At 38.0% G+C, this 17,142-nt stretch overlaps 1 protein-coding gene and 1 long non-coding RNA gene across 2 annotated transcripts in view; one reads left to right on the forward strand and one right to left on the reverse strand.

Moving 5' to 3' along the window:
- nr1h4 (nuclear receptor subfamily 1, group H, member 4) overlaps positions 1-17,142 on the forward strand; it is a 110,007-nt gene that overhangs the window by 31,258 nt on the left and 61,607 nt on the right. The gene's annotated exons all lie outside the window — the stretch shown is intronic.
- Positions 1-17,142, reverse strand: part of LOC120534248 — a 128,754-nt gene that overhangs the window by 30,602 nt on the left and 81,010 nt on the right. The window contains exon 2 of the long non-coding RNA XR_005634711.1: positions 4,526-4,694. This is a non-coding gene — a long non-coding RNA (uncharacterized LOC120534248). The remainder of the gene's footprint in view (positions 1-4,525; positions 4,695-17,142) is intronic.

Consider the following 17,142-nt stretch of genomic DNA (forward strand, 5'->3'; position numbering starts at 1 on the left):
TTATGCTGAGCCAAGGGGAGTGGGACCCCCTATTTATGTAGGTGTGCTGCTATTAGCTCAGTCATTGAGGCATTGCATTTGGTTTTTTTGTTTGTTTTTTTTTGGATTGAGGGTAAAGTTTCATTGCTATTTAAAATATGGAGTGTCTTTTTAAAGCTTTGGTTGTCATGTGAGGCCTGTGTAATGTAGAAAGGTGCTATTGCTTAGAAGTTACTAATTACTAATAAGAGAATGGACAAGTAGCAGGTGAACCAAGAGTGAAAAAAACAGAAAAAATGAAACCATATATGTAGTACACTTGATTCTTACCTTTATTACATTTCCTTCTGAAATGATGTCAGAAACTTTCAAATAGGTACAAAGAATAAAAAGTAAATCAGAAAACATTTAGAACAATAGAACAATCTAGACGAGAACAGGCCATTCAGCCCAACAAAGCTCGCCAGTCCTATCCACTTGTTTCCTCCAAGAAAACATCAAGTTGAGTTTTGAAAGTCCCTAATGTCATACTGACTACCACACTACTTGGTAGCTTATTCCAAGTGTCTATCGTTCTTTGTGTAAAGAAAAACTTCCTAATGTTTGTGCGAAATTTACCCTTAACAAGTTTCCAACTGTGTCCCCGTGTTCTTGATGAGCTCATTTTAAAATAAGTCTCGATCCACTGTACTAATTCCCTTCAGAATTTTAAACACTTCAATCATGTCACCTCCTTAATCTTCTTTTGCTTAAACTGTAAAGGCTCAGCTCTTTTAATCTTTCCACATAATTCAACCCCTGTAGCCCTGGAATCAGCCTAGTCGCTCTTCTCTGGACCTTTTCTAGTGCTGCTATGTCCTTTTTGTAGCCTGGAGACCAAAACTGCACACAGTACTCAAGATGAGGCCTCACCAGTGCATTATAAAGGTTGAGCAGAACCTCCTTGGACTTGTACTCCACAGATCGTGCTATATAACCTAACATTCTGTTAGCCTTCTTAATGGCTTCTGAACACTGTTGGGAAGTTGATAGCTTGGAGTCCACTATGACTCCTAAATCCTTCTCATAAGGTGTACTCTCGATTTTCCAACCGCCCATTGTGTATTCAAACCTAAAAAATAAAATTAAATTATTTACTTAAGTGGCTCATACTCACCTTACAAAATAGCATACACAATTTCAGATTTGAGCAGAAGTATTGTAAGTAAAACTTTCATGTAAATAAAACACAAATATTATGTCCACATTTACACAGGGCACACACACAATATAGAAGGTTAACGGGATGTCAGGTATGCAGCACACTGAGTCAAATACAAATCTATGGAGGTTACTCCTAAACTTTATTGCACTAGTGGGGCTTAATCTTGAATATTGTGTGCACCTTTGGCTTCAGTATTACAATAAAGGCATTTTGATGATAGAGAAAGCCCTGAGAAGAGCTACTAGTGACACCTCCTGACTGTATATTATGAGCTATGAGGACAAACCAAAGATTCCTTGTATCGTCAGCAAGCAGTTTTTTTTTAAATTGTGAATGGCTGAAGTTGTCACTTTATAATCAGTTCTTGATAAAGATAGATTGGATATGAGTAAAAACTGATCAAAGGTAAAATCCCTGCAAATTTTCAAAAACGTTGCTTTACACAGTAGTGTAGATATGTGGAAAGGTATTTTTAAATTAACATTTTGGTTTCTGTCAAATCTTGTCTAACAAAATTTTGAATGTGTTAGATGAATAGGTATATTACAAGGTAAATTGGGTTATTAAAACATTTTTTATGTTCAGTGCCATATGTGGGTGCTCTAAAGTGACTCCAAACCCAATACAATACTAGTATAGTCCAATAAACGGATAAGATGGGTATTTATTGAGAGAACACAATAACATATTAACACAATGGAAGAAAAGAGAGTTATATAAACAACACAATCATGTGGGAAAAATAACAAACACTATGTCCCTTTGGGCCTTACTAAAACCTTGCTGGCTAAATGAAACATAGTCCTTCCTACCTCCTAGCCTCCCTCATCCTCTTCTTCCTCCTCCTTCTTTCCAGGAGAGCCCTTGCCCCTACTCCTCCCCTGACTTCTAACTTGTCTGTCTGAGAAGTCAGAGGCACATAAAAAGCTAATCCTGGGAGTACGTCTGGTGTCACTTTAGTTTCTGGGAAGCAAGTCCTGTTCACCTTCGTTTCCGCAGAGACTCTTGCACTTCATTTCAGCGCAGCTACTGTGAGACCCTTAAGTATAGAACAGAAAAACAACATCTGCCCACTAGCAGTCTGTGGGAATAGCCCCCGTCCAGGTGTATATTTCCCTCATTCTTCCTGCATCCTTTTATTGACCTTATTTCTCTTTAGAAATGTCTACAGCCTCACCTCACTATTCCGGAGGGAAAGAAATCAATAGTGGTCATACATGAAAGGATGAATGAAGATCAAAAGTTAGTCTTGCAGGGAGAGCTATTGAAAAGAGTGGATACAATTTAATTTCTATGATCAATGGCAGCTCAAGATGAAAATTAGATGCAAAGGTAAACCATAGAGCGCAGTGTGGATGGAACAATGGAAAGAAGGTATCAGGAGTGTGTGACCAAAGAATTAAGGCAGAGATTAAAGTTAAGGTTTTTAAGACAGTGGTAAGCCACCAGAAATGATGCTTGAAGCTGAAACATGAGCAGTAAAGGAAGTATAGTAGAAAAAGTTAGATGTGACAGAAATGAGTATGTTGAGATGGATGTGTGCAGTTGTTGAAAAGGACGGAATAAGAAACGAGAGAATCAAAAGAACAACAAAAGTGGGAGAGATATCTGAGAATGTACATGAAAATAGATTGAAATGGTATGAATATATGATGAGGAGAGACAAAGAATATGACGACAGAAGAGTGATAAGGATGGAAGTACAGGGGAAGAGAAATCGAGGGAGGCTGAAGCAGAGGTGGTTGATTTGAAGAAACAGGATTTGTCTCAGAGTGAGGTGCAGATTCGAGCTGTATCAAGAAGACTGATCAGGCACATCAACCGCACATAGAAGTGGGAAAAGACAAAGAGGAAGAAGAAGACGACAAAGTATTCACACACATGTTGCATAGTTCCACACTACGTGCCGCCCCAGTGTAATGTTTATTCCACTTTTATTTATTTATTTATTTATTTGTCTCTTTCCAGTTTAGTTTTTTTTAATATGTCTTCTTTGAAAAAGCTGACCTCTACATTTAAAGGTTTTTGATGAATTTGCAGTTTTTATAGATTCAATTTGATTGAAAGGAGCAAATCAAATCTAAAATTGATTTAATTTAGGCATCATACAATGGCATAAAAATAAATGTGGAAAAATAAATTAAAAAGATACTTGGCATTTGGTATTCGGCCTAGTGTTTTATTAAATTCACCCTCAGTTTGGCCTTTACATTTTGTTGGATCTCTAGCGATAATATTATCAACTACAATAAAGCGACTTTAAAGAATTTTTCCTCAGTACTGAAACATATTATTTGTCTTTGCCTGTACCTTACAAATATATCTTTATGAAGGTGTGTATCTTTGTTTTAAACTGTGTAAAAGGTAAGTGGATTCAAAGGTTTTTTACAGCAGCTTTGTTAATGTTTAAAGACCATTTCTAGGACATTTTCTGCTATTGGTTAATGTAACAGCTTTATATTTAATTAATAACTAAACAAAGGAACAGGTACACTACCTAAAAAGCAATGGGCACTGTTCACAGAGGCCTAGTCAGCGAGTGACATTGTGTTAAGCAAACAATTTTCTCTGATTTCTGGAAACTTCTTCTTCTCTGTTACTGCTTGATGGCAAATTAATAACTTTATGAGGAATAGAAATTACATTTTTGTTGCATGACAATTTTTTAGACATAACATGATCGTAATGAACTGCAATACAAAATTCTCTAATCCACTTAAACAAATTCAAGGGACCTGTTCTGGCAGGAGAAGAGCACTAGTCCATCATAGGTCCACTCACTCATACACAAAGGTACTATTTAGAGATACCAATTAACCAATTCAATATTTTATTCTTGTTTTGGTGGTTAAAAATACTATTTTGTGGGTGGGTGTGTTTTTACACTTTTGAGATCTCCATCTGCTTGATCAATTGGGAATTGTGATTCAATTTAATCTTAGATGACTGCTTTGGGATGAAGATAACATTTTAGTTAGTGACAGGATAATGTCCTCTACACAATGTTCTTGTATTGCACATCTTGTTTCACAAAAAAATCCAGGGATTTCTGTACATAATGTTATAATTGACAAGAACATTTTTGATTTAATAGAAGCAAAAATTCTATGGTAGTTTCCACCTTGACCCTGCACAACAATAACACCAGATGACTATCATAAAAAACACGATTCTTTAACTATACAAACACAATAATGGGTCAGCAAAAAAGAGAAACCTAGCACAGGAAGATGTTCCTGTCTCTTTTTCGTTTTCCAGAACAGAACCTTGATTTGTCCGCCACACCCTCAGCAACTATCTCTCTTAGTTTTAGCCCATAGTGCTGGTCTGATAGAAACTTACAGTAGCATCGATGGTGGCAGAAGAAGAGGATGATAGAGGGGATTGATACTTATATAGGTTTTTCCAAGATTTTGGCTTTCTCCATTTCCTCTCAGTAGTCCTAAGCTCAGTGTGTTGACTGCGAAGTGCTTCAGAAAGCCAGGGGCATGAGGGTCTTTTATGTGCAGGCCTGGAAGAGAGGAGACAGACATGGTCAAGGCAGGAGAACAGAGCTGAACATAGAGTGTCTGTGGTGGCACTGGTTTTTAGAGTGGAGAAGTGGTTAAAGGGGTAAAGCAAATAAGGGAAGAGAAACTGGAGGGAGAGAGGGAACATAGGGGACAGCTGAAGGATACAGTCAGGTGCGTAGAAGAGTGAGAAGAGGAAGAAGCAGAGCAAACTAAAAGAAAAAGTGGTAATGTGTGTAGCAGAATGACAGTTACATTTGTGGGAGTGCAGATGAGTGAGAGAACAAGATCTGCAGATTCTCAGTCTTTTGAATTGATAGGGTGTGGAGCTGTGTGATGTTGAAAAAGGAATGAAGACAGTCTGTAGTAGGAAGACTGTACAGATGGTTGTTCAGGTTCCCAATGATTGGAAGTGGGCTGCTGTCATTTGTGATGGAAGAAAGACGCTTATTCACCTCAGGAAAGTTCTTGAGCAAACCTGGAGGGTGATAAACAACAATGTTAATCTTAATTGGATGGGAGACGGTAACTGCATGGTATTCAAGGGTAGTGTAGTTGCACACAGTAACCAGGTGGGTAATTGTTTAGTTCTTTGACTCAATGATTCCTGTCTCACCACCCTTACCAGTGGAGCAGCAGGTATGGGTGAAGTTGAAACCAAAGGAAAGTGCTGCTGGTATTGTCTAGTTGGGGAGAGACAAAGTAGAGAGTTTGGTGGATTATCTCCAGAATAGATTGTATAATGTTGATCTAAGTGGACTGAGATTTGTAATTGTGTTCTGTTCATTAAATTTAAAAAAATCTTACATTACAAATTTAAAATTACTTTTTAGATTTGGTTATTAGAAATCCTGAAAATTCTCTTTTGTACTGTCCCAACATCATTTATCCTTTCCCTGCCACTAAAAGTAATAATTAATTTGGTCACTCTGTCCTAAATTATAAGATGGATTTATTACAACCTTAGTGGACATTTCATTTACTTATTAGGCTAATTCCTTTATCAAATGTGACTTACAACATTTATGATACAACTGGGCACATTTCTTTTGGTTTTCCAATTGGAGCACAGGCAGGTCAAGTGACTTGCTTTAGGTCATACAGTGTCAGAAGAGGCATTTAAACCCATATTCTCAGGGTTTGAAGTCCAAAGCCTTAACCACTTCACCAGTGAATGGACTCCCTCAGTAAATCACTGCAGGAATGGAACTAGGGCCACATACTGATGAGCACTTCTGCCTCATACCTTCAGAGTTCTGAGTTTGAATCCTGCCCTGCCCTTCTTCACCATGTATTCCAGTATACACGCATTTTAGGCTGACTGTTAGGCTAACAGTAAATAATTTTAGTGTCAAAGTTAGAGTGCAATATCATCAACTTATCCAGGGTTGACTCCATCCTTACCCTTGATCTTTCTAGGATAGGTAGTGGAGTCAAACTACCTTCCATTCACTAAACAGTCTTGATAATCAGTGGATGGTGTGAAGTTGCTGCATGTTTTACAGTTACTTTGATCACATAGCTTACATATTGTCAATGCATTGCCTGTATACAATACTATGCACTGAATTGAACAGAGGATACGCTATTATATTTCTCAAAATACTCCATAAACTTGGTCCTGGAACTTCACAGGACATGACTATTCTCAAGATTGCTATTCTGAAATTTCTTTAAGTCTCACAATGTGTGCCATTACTGTAGTAATGTTTGGAAGTGAATGAACATCTGCTGTTGAGGACACAGAGCTAGTGTATGGAGTGAGGAGTTGAGATGATCGCCTCTGACAGCACCTTGGTAAAGGATCTTCATGCAACTGTATTTTTTTTTTACATTACAAAATAATAATGAAACAAGAGAGCTTATTAGCAATCATAAGTCTTAAATACACATCCATTTCCTTATTTACAATGCATACTAAGTTTTAAAATTGTGGGAAACATTTCAAATGTTTCCAATTGCACATAACACATAGCACACAGCTTTACCACCCTTTTCAAATCAGTGCATGGTACTGTCATTCATTTTCCTGATTTCCACGTGTTGTGTTGTGCATATATTGATTATTATTTTGTGGAGTCCCGTTAATTTCTGGAATGTTAGTCACAGGTTTGTAATTTTACAACGTACTTTTTAGCTTGTAAATCACAGTTTGAATGTTTCAAGATTGTAAAAAGTGCAGGATGAGTGAAACAATCGAGCTTCATTTTGCATCCAATTTTGCTATCGCAAATATATACTGCTCAAAAGAATTAAAGGAACACTTTTTAATCAGAGTATAGCATAAAGTCAATGAAACTTATGGGATATTAATCTGGTCAGTTAAGTAGCAGAGGGGGTTGTTAATCAGTTTCAGCTGCTGTGGTGTTAATGAAATTAACAACAGATGCACTAGAGGGGCAACAATGAGATGACCCCCAAAACAGGAATGGTTTAACAGGTGGAGGCCACTGACATTTTTCCCTCCTCATCTTTTCTGACTGTTTCTTCACTAGTTTTGCATTTGGCTACAGTCAGTGTCACTACTGGTAGCATGAGGCGATACCTGGACCCTACAGAGGTTGCACAGATAGTCCAACTTCTTCAGGATGGCACATCAATACGTGTCATTGCCAGAAGGTTTGCTGTGTCTCCCTGCACAGTCTCAAGGGCATGGAGGAGATTCTAGGAGACAAGCAGTTACTCTAGGAGAGCTGGAGAGGGCCATAGAAGGTCCATAACCCATCAGCAGGACCAGTATCTGCTCCTTTGGGCAAGGAGGAACAGGATGAGCACTGTCAGAGCCCTACAAAATGACCTGCAGCAGGCCACTGGTGTGAATGTCTCTGACCAAACAACCAGAAAGACTTCATGAGGGTGACCCAAGGGCCCCATGTCCTCTAATGGGCCCTGAGCTCACTGCCCAGCAGCATGCAGCTCGATTGGCATTCGCCATAGAATACCAGAATTGGCAGATGCACCACTGGTGCCCTGTGCTTTTTACAGATGAGAGCAGGTTCACCCTGAGCACGTGACAGAAGTGAAAGGGTCTGGAGAAGCCATGGAGAACATTATGCTGCCTGTAACATCATTCAGCATGAGCAGATTGGTGGTGGGTTAATGATTGTCTGGGGAGGCATATCCATGGAGGGTCACACAGACCACTACAGGCTTGACAAAGGCACCTTGGCTGCCATTAGGTATCAGGATGAAATCCTTGGACCCATTGTCAGACCCTATGCTGATACAGTGCCTCCTGGTGCACGACAATTCCTGACCTCATGTGGTGAGAGTAAGCAGGCAGTTCCTGGAGGATGAAGGAATTGATACCATTGACTGGCCACTACACTTTCCTGACCTAAATCCAATAGAGCACCTCTGGGACATTATATTTTGGTCCATCCAATGCCACCAGGTTGCACCTCAGACTGTTCAGGAGCTCAGTGATGCCCTGGTCCAGATCTGGGAGGAGATCCCCCACAACACCATCTGTCATCTCATTAGAAGCATGCACCGATGTTGTCAGGCATGTATACAAGAACACAGGGGCCATACAAAGTGCTGCGTACAATTTTGAGTTGCTGCAATTAAATTTAGGCAAAATGGACTAGCCTGCCACATAATTTTTTTACTCTGATTTTTGGGGCGTCTTTGAATTCAGGGCTCTGTAGGTTGATCATTTTCATTTCCATCAAACGATGTGGCATCCTTTCGTTCCTAACACATTACCCAGTCTATATCGGTATAGATATCCAGGAGGATTTCTTTTTCCCATTGAGATCTGATGTGTTTTCAAAGTGTTCCTTTAATTTTTTTGAGCAGTTTATATATACATATATTTTGGGGGTGGTGGGTTAAAACTGGAGTAGAATGTACAGTATGTATTGTTCTGTTTTTAAATGCCTGTTTTGGGTGTTGTATCATTTTTTCCAAATATATTGTTATTGTGCTCCATGTATCATGAGAGTATTTGCACACCTAAGCTTTTATCAAAATACATATTGCATATGGGTTATGTGTGTCGTCTCATTCCTATTTGGAACCCCTGAAGATTTTATTTTTTCTCCAGCCGAGTTTTTTTTTTTGTTTTTTCTGTCCTCCCTGGCCATCGGACCAGTTTAATTCTATGTTAATATGTGTTTTCTAATTTTAACTCTTATTTATTTTGTCTTTTTTCTCTTTCTTCATCATGTAAAGCACTTTGAGCTACATTGTTTGTATGAAAATGTGCTATAGAAATAAATGTTGTTGTTGTTGTTAGTTAGAATATTTGGTGGATTTGGTGACACAAGTGTAAATTGCTTCAGGCACCATTATTTAAGGCACCAACCCATTTAGGAATCACTGTTACTTGGACTGTTGCCTACTGGCTTTTGAAAGGAAAAGTGTTTTGAAGATATTAAAGGGGCAAACATTTAACAAAGAGAAAGTGTATTCTTAAAATAAAATATAAAAAGTCTAAAATATAAAAAGTCTTGTGTCTGACAAAAAAGATGAATCATTAAAACACTGGCTCATCCATTTTCTATGACTGCTTTTCTCAAATAGAATATCAACATTCAGCATTGAGATTTTCTTAGAAATGTAAATTACATTCAGTGGAAAGAGCAAGGAAACAAAGTACCTCTATAAATGTAACTTGGATTCAAAGCTGGAATTGTCTGATTGATAAATCTGTTTAAACAAAAAGAAAGGTCAAGGAGTAGACATGCTGTATACTATTATATATTTTTTGGTATTATGTAATTGTACCAGTAACGGCGCACTGTACAATAACGTGTAGTGAATACACTTGACTTGAGCATTCATAGTTTTCATCCTCTTTGTTTGTACGTTTAGCATTCGTTTGCTCAGAGGTTGATGTGCTTGCTGTTTCCTGAGCAGCTCTTCTTTTCTTCCCCCTAGCGGCCCATTTCTTCTCTTCTTTCGTCAGCATCTTGTTGCGTTAAAATTGATTAAGTCATTGTTTGTGTTGAAATTACTTAGTACATTTTCTTTAATGTTTTTCACTTAAGCTGGCATTTAAGAGGTAGGGGAAGTGATGGAAAAGGTGGTAGGGATGAGAATGGTGCTCGTACCCATGCACCACATGGCTGCCCTGTTGGCTGCTGCCGAGAGTTGATTCTACAATAAAATAAAAATAAAAAGAGGAATAATCTTGGAGGTCAATCATCACCCCGACAGCAGATAGTACAGGTCACGTAGTATATGTGTACTAAATTTCAGGTCAATAGGTCAAACAGTTTGTGAGCTACAGGTGAATTCAAATCCTGGACAGACAAATGGACAGCCACGGTATATATATATGAAGATTGATCAATAAGAGTCAAAAATTCATATCAATTGCTTAATTTATAGTATACTGCGGTGTGCCCCCTTGGCTGCATAGAGCGACCCAACCCCCCATTGTTAGCTTACTTTGCTTACTATTGGTGCATGATGGAATTTTTTGTTAAATGATAAAAGACCCTTTTTATAATGTTTCCTACAGGTAGGACCCGGGACATGAACTCACAATCTCAGACAGCTTCAGACAGCCACACTACCTTTGCACGACCTTAACAGAGCAGATGGATATAATGTAGCTTTTATTATATATTCATGTTAAATTCATTGTATTGACATGAGGGTATCATTGTTGTATTCTTCTAATGAAGAAGTAAAAATTATATATAGATGTGTATTATGTGATGTACAGTTTTGAAGAAAATGATTGTTGCATACAAACTTTGTACAATTTATCTAACCTTAAATTAACCTGTTCTGCTGTGAAAAATACTGTAAATGCATTGAAGTTTTCTAATTACAATATTCAACAGTCTTACTTTATCTTTATGGATTGTTTTAATCCATTCCTGCATTTACTGAATCTGCTTAATGCAGTTTTAGGGGTGTGAGGCACTACAGTCCATCCTGGAAGTATATTAGAACATTAGAACAATCTAGACAAGAACAGGCCATTCAGCCCAAAAAAGCTCACCAGTCCCATCTTCTAAAAAACCATCAAGTCTAGTTTTGAAAGTTCCTAAAGTCTTACTGTCTACCACTTCCTAATGTTTGTGTGAAATTTACCCTTAACAAGTTTCCAACTGTGTCCCTGTCTTCTTACTGAACTCATTTTAAAATACAAGTCTCGATCCACTGTACTAATTCCCTTCATAATTTTAAACACTTCAATCATGTCACCTCTTAATCTTCTTTTGCTTAAACAGAAAAAGCTTGTAGCCCTGGAATCATCCCAGCTGCTCTTCTATGGACCTTTTCTAGCACTGCTATGTCCTTTTTGTAGCCTGGAGACCAAACTGCACACAGTACTCCAGATGAGGCCTCACCAGTGCATTATAAAGGTTGAGCATAACCTCCTTGGACTTGTATTCCACACATCGTACTATACATCTTAACATTCTGTTAGCTTTCTTAATGACTTCTGAACACTGTCTGGCAGGTGAAAGCGTAAAGTCCACTAGGACTCCTAAATCCTTCTCATAAGGTGTACTTTCAATTTTCACACCTCCTATTGTGTATTTGAATCTAACAGTTTTACTTCCCATGTGTAATACTCTACATTTACTGATATTAAATTTCATCTTCCACAAACCTGCCCAAGCCAGTATGATGTCTAAGTCCCACTGCAATGAGTCAACAAATTCCAGTTATCTGCCAATCCATCTATCTTGGTATCATCTGCAAACTTTATTGTTATTTATATTCCTATCCAAATCATTTATATATATTAAAAATATTAGCAGCCTTAGAACTGACAACTGTGGAATACCACTCTTAATATCAGTCAGTTCTGATGAGGTTCCTCGCACCATCACCCTCTGCTTCCTGTGTCTGAGGCAATACTTCACCCATCTAAAAACATCACCCTGAACTCCCACTTCTTTTAGTTTGGTCAACCTGTCATGTGGCACCTTATCAAGTGCTTTCAGAAAATCAAGATTCTGATCATATCCTTTGGTTGCTCAATCTTATCCTTAATAATTCCTTCCCTTAATTTTCCTGTGATGCACGTTAAGCTTACTAGTTGTTTAGATCTGCCCACTCACCCTTTTTATATAACGGGATAATATTTGCCATTTTCCAGCCCCTCAGAGTCTCTCCAGTGTGCAGTAACTTCCTCCGTGTCCTTCAACATCTGCATAAAGATGCTGCAGATGTTCTACCAGATGGTTGTGACGAGTGCCCTCTTCTACGCGGTGGTGTGCTGGGGAGGCAGCATAAAGAAGAAGTACGTCTCACGCCTGGATAAACTTGTTAGGAAGGCAGGTTCTATTGTAGGAATGAAGCTGGACAGTTTAACATCTGTAGCAGAGCGACGGGCATTAAGCACACTCCTGTCAATCATGAAGAATTCACTGCACCCACTGAACAGTGTCATCTCCAGGCAGAGGAGTAGCTTCAATGACAGACTTTTGTCACTGTCCTGTTCCACTGACAGACTGAGAAATCGGTTGTCCCACACACTATGCTACTCTTCAATTCTACCCAGGGGAGTAAATGCTAACATTATTCAAAGTTATTGTCTGTTTTTATATGCATTTTTAATACTCTTTAATTTAATATTGTTTTTTATCAGTATGCTGCTGCTTGATAATGTGAATTTCCCCTTGGGATTAATAAAGTATCTATCTATCTGTCTATCTATCTATCTATACATGTACTCACTACCCTCCTTAATAACTTCAGGATAAATATTATCTGGTCCTGGTGATTTGTTTGATTTCAGCTTATTTAACCTGAGCAGCACTTCTCCCTCTAGAAGTTCCAAATAACTCAGTACCTCCTTAGTAGCTCTTTTTACTAGTGAAGGTTATCCACTTCCTCACATGTGAAGACCTCAGAAAAATTCAGGTTTAGCATGTCCACTATTTCACTGTCTATATTTTTTAATTCCCCTTTACTATTCCTGATGAACTTGACCTCTTCCTTGACTGTTCTTTTACTACTACATTACTGAAAGAATCTCTTAGGGTCATCTTTCACCTTATCTGCTATATTTCTCTCCAAATGTCTTTTAGCCTCCCTAATATATTTCTTAACGGTGGCCCTCATGTTCTCATACTCCCTATAATTCACATTGGAGTTATTAGTCTTACAGTATACACCTTATACAGCTGTTTTTTCCTTTGCTGTTGACCCAGTGCAAAGTTTTGTTAAATGTCCTAATTCCAAATGTAAGTATGAACCAGTCCTGCATTACATGCAAAACATTTTTAAACCTGTTTCACTGCTCCTCCACACATGAAAGATTCTCCCAGTCTATCTTCCTAAGACTTTGCTGCATCTGCTCAAAATTTTCCCTACCAAAGTTAAACTTAACAGTAAACATAATCTACGTGTCCTCAGATCAAATTCAATTTAGAAAGGCAGGGCAGTAAAGTGATGAGTCAGATACAACAGGAATTTAAGTTTAGCTCCTGTGATCAATGTGTGGCTGTAGATTATAATTCTGCATATTTTCTTAGACTAAAGCCAAATTTCAGTCTTATTTAATTATTAGGAGGGATGTAAGAAGCACTCATTATTGTGAGTTTTTCTTTTAAATTGCTGTTCTGTAATCAATGTAGCAATATTGATTTTCAGATCAGGGAGACATAAAAGTGTTTCTGATGGAAGCAACAAGCTAGTCCAGTACTCAAGTAGAATCAGTAATTCACACCAGAGAGCTGTATCTTATGTAAATGGGCATGTGGGAAGCTGACTTAGTAGAAGTGCATCTTCTGAATAAATTATTATGAGGATTTACTCTCGGTAAGAAGATCTGGGAGCATGTGGGGTGCATCAGAGATCTTTGTCTTTATCTTTCCAATCACAAGAGCAATGAGGCCTGACAAAATCAGACTATCAAAACAGAGTGGAAAGAAAACAAAATAACTGAGGGAAAGACATTTTGCATAGCTTGTGCTGACAAACCTATCAGGCTTTTTTCTGAAATCTACCTCTGTGCACCACGTGAAGTACAATTATGGAAAACTGATCTTTATGTTCATTGATGACCACTTCTACCTGTGAATGAAGGCAATTGTGAATATTGTTGTACCATGTTGTGATACATCTAACAGACTATGTAATTGTACTGAAATCATACAAATTATTTTACTAAGTCTATAATATATATAATATTTTCACCATTCTACTACAACATCTGACGTTCAGAATTTGAATGACTGAAGGACCAGAATGTAATACATCTCTCAAATAAAATTTTGGGTTTTTTTTGTGGGAAATGTAAAGTTTTTGCAAATTTATTACAGATCTTCTGCTGATCTTAAGTTCACAAGTTTTATGGTTGGACTATTTGAACAGTATCCACAGTAATGTTAGTGGAAGCAGTACCCTCTTCCTTTTATTTCCTGAAGTGTACAATGAGTGACATAATCTTATTGATGTTAAGAAGGAGGTTATTATCTATCACCTCATCTCAGTAGTCTGACCTATCACCATTGGTGTTGGCAGTGAGGGCAACTATAGCACTGTCGCTGGTATTCTGTAACCTATGGTCATTCTTGGGTGCGGAAATCCAAGCTAATGTTTAAAGAGCATCCAAATAAATGATAGGAACTTGCATTGAAATTAATTTGTTGACATCTTACAATATGCAGGCAGTTATTTTGAAGTACAACATGTCAGAATACAGTATATTGTAGATATCTCAAAAATTTAAAACTACATTTGTGACGCTGTTAAATTTTGCTGGCTGCTTCAAATCATGCTATTCTACTTTGTCCCTACCCAACCTGAAATGTTGATCACTCTAAAATCCAAAACCTGCAGCATCTCCACAGTTTGTTCTTTTCCTGATTTTACTGGCTGTTTCAAACCTCTTCTATGCTGTTTCTAGGTATTCCCTGTTCTCCTGTAAGTCCTCCTGAAGAGCCAAGACCAGGAACTATGCACTAACCAAGTTTTTCATAACCCATGAAAGACATCTGCAAACACTGGGTGAAGTACCACTACAGCTCCCTGGCTTTGCTGGCACAATTGAACATGTTGCCATTGTTGTTGAGTGATGTGTTTGTCTATTCCAAGTGACAGTATTAATCTTGGAAAAATAAAATCACAACGAGTATCATTCTTTAAAACAAGGATTACAATGATTGTCCCACGTCCTGTAAACTATCCATTCAGGTTATTAAGTTTGACAGGTTGCCTTTTTTTTAAGATGCAAGTGCTTGAGATCCTTTGACAGTGCAGTTCAAAGTTTGCACCAATCACATGACTTTTAATAATGGCAGCTTATCTGTTAACCAACCTCAAATTAATATTTTGATTAATTAGTTTTAGATCTATTTCTGTGTTTGTAAGATACCAACCCATGTGATTTTTCTTAAATTTTTACCTCGATGTAAATGGAAGTTTGGTGATGGAGTCAAAAATTCAATTTTGGAGTTCAAAAATTCAAAAATTGTAATCGAGTTAGGTTGAGATTCTGATTCTACAACATACATAGAATGTTCAAAATGTCACCAAAAGATGATTTTAGCATGATGTCTGTATGAGGGTGTGTGTGTCAGGGGAAAATCAAAATTATTTTTTACATCTTAAAACTATTATAAAATTTTAATATTAAATATCATAATAATTATTAAATTAAACATTTTTTGCATTGTGTAGAACTCCTGGATGACTACATCCTAGCAAACATAGAACATTTTGGGTTCACTTCCCGGGTCCTCCCTGCGTGGAGTTTGCATGTTCTCCCCGTGTCTGCGTGGGTTTCCTCCACGTACTCCGGTTTCCTCCCACAGTCCAAAGACATGCAGGTTAGGTGCATTGGCGATTCTAAATTGTACCTAGTGTGTGCTTGGTGTGTGGGTGTGTGTGCGCCCTGTGGTGGGCTGGCGCCCTGCCCAGGGTTTGTTCCTGCCTTACACCCTATGCTGACTGGGATTGGCTCCAGCAGACCCTCGTGACCTTGTAGTTAGGATATAGCACGTTGGATAATGGATGGATGGATGGTTTCCGAAAAATCCACCCTCAATACCGAGACCTAAGTACAGCAAATGGTAACTTACAAAATAATTGACGTACCTTCTTCATACAAGTTGCATCGTGTTTGCCGTGTTACAGGCTCCAGGCCTATTGTTTTTGTTCAAGTTGATCCAGTACTTATCCCCAATATCTTTCAAAAACAGCTTCATAAATGTCCATCAATAAGTGCCATAGAAATTGTTTATATTAACTGGGACTGTGCAGTCTGCTCCATTTAGTCATAAAACCCGGCCTGTTTATATACCATTTTGTATGTGAAGACCTTTTGAGATTTTTTAAATATATGTATGCACACACAAAGGCTAGAGTGTTCAATACCAGAGCACAATATCATTGTTGTTAGGCTTCTGGGGCTTCAGACTCCCAATCTCATATGTTCATCCCCTAACCTTTGACAGCCTACCCTCCCACACCACCCTATCTCATGGAGTCTGGTGTCCAGAGAGAACTCAGACCCCTTTGTTTGTGTTCTGACATGCATAGACAACACAACTGCATCATATAACCCATGCTGGACAATCCCCCACCTGCTCTGAGTACCCCAACTTTTCCATCTAATGTTCTTGTGGGAGGACTAATCAGAAGTTGGGCTAAGCCCCTAATAAGTGCAAAAGCTAGTGAAGCCCCTGCCAGAGAACATGTTTGAAAATAAAGAGCAATAAGAGAACACAAACACACTTAGATCTGGACAAGTACAGAGCCATTAAGCCACCCTGTATCAATCTGTCTGCCTGTGCAGTTTGTTTACTTCATTTGGCCTACTGAATTTAGTTTCAAATTAAATATTATTTAAGTTGTTCATTTAATTCAGTGCCCTGTTTATTTTAGCCACATTTGTTTGTGTACTTAATAAATATTATCTAAGTATATAAGTACCTGATTCTATATTATTGCACATGACAATCGGTTGTGTTCTTTTGTAAATTTTTCTGTTAAATGATTTCCTGTGGTATCACTAAAATGTAATTTACATGGAAGTACTATATGGAGCCAGCATCATAGTAATATCTTTCTTTTGGAGGCTTATCACAGATTCCTGTCTATAACTAAACAATATTCTGTTTAAAAGCCAAAAATGTGTGTGACAATGTGTTGTGTCAAGAGTTGGCACAATTATTATGTTTTATTATTTTTATGTAAAAATTGTCATCTTTAACGTAACAAAATGCAGCCTTGAACTCTCAAAGGTGAGCCAACAATTGGAATGAGTCCAAAGGTTTCCTAGAAAAGCTTACATCACATGACCAAGTACTCACACACTTGAAAACAGGCAAACAATCTGATTAAGCAAGAGGCTTACTCGATCCTGATTAAAGGGTCTGCTTTGATGGAATTGTGGAGCCCACTATGAGTTAGCTATTACAGGGCCAAAAGGCTGGACATATAAGAGTAGGATATACAGCATTGCATTTCACCAATCTTCTAGTTAATGGTCCCACAACGCAGTTTTGCCTTTTTAAGTTCACTGACAAC

This window comes from Polypterus senegalus, chromosome 8 (genome assembly GCF_016835505.1).
Source record: "Polypterus senegalus isolate Bchr_013 chromosome 8, ASM1683550v1, whole genome shotgun sequence".
Taxonomy (NCBI): domain Eukaryota; kingdom Metazoa; phylum Chordata; class Cladistia; order Polypteriformes; family Polypteridae; genus Polypterus; species Polypterus senegalus.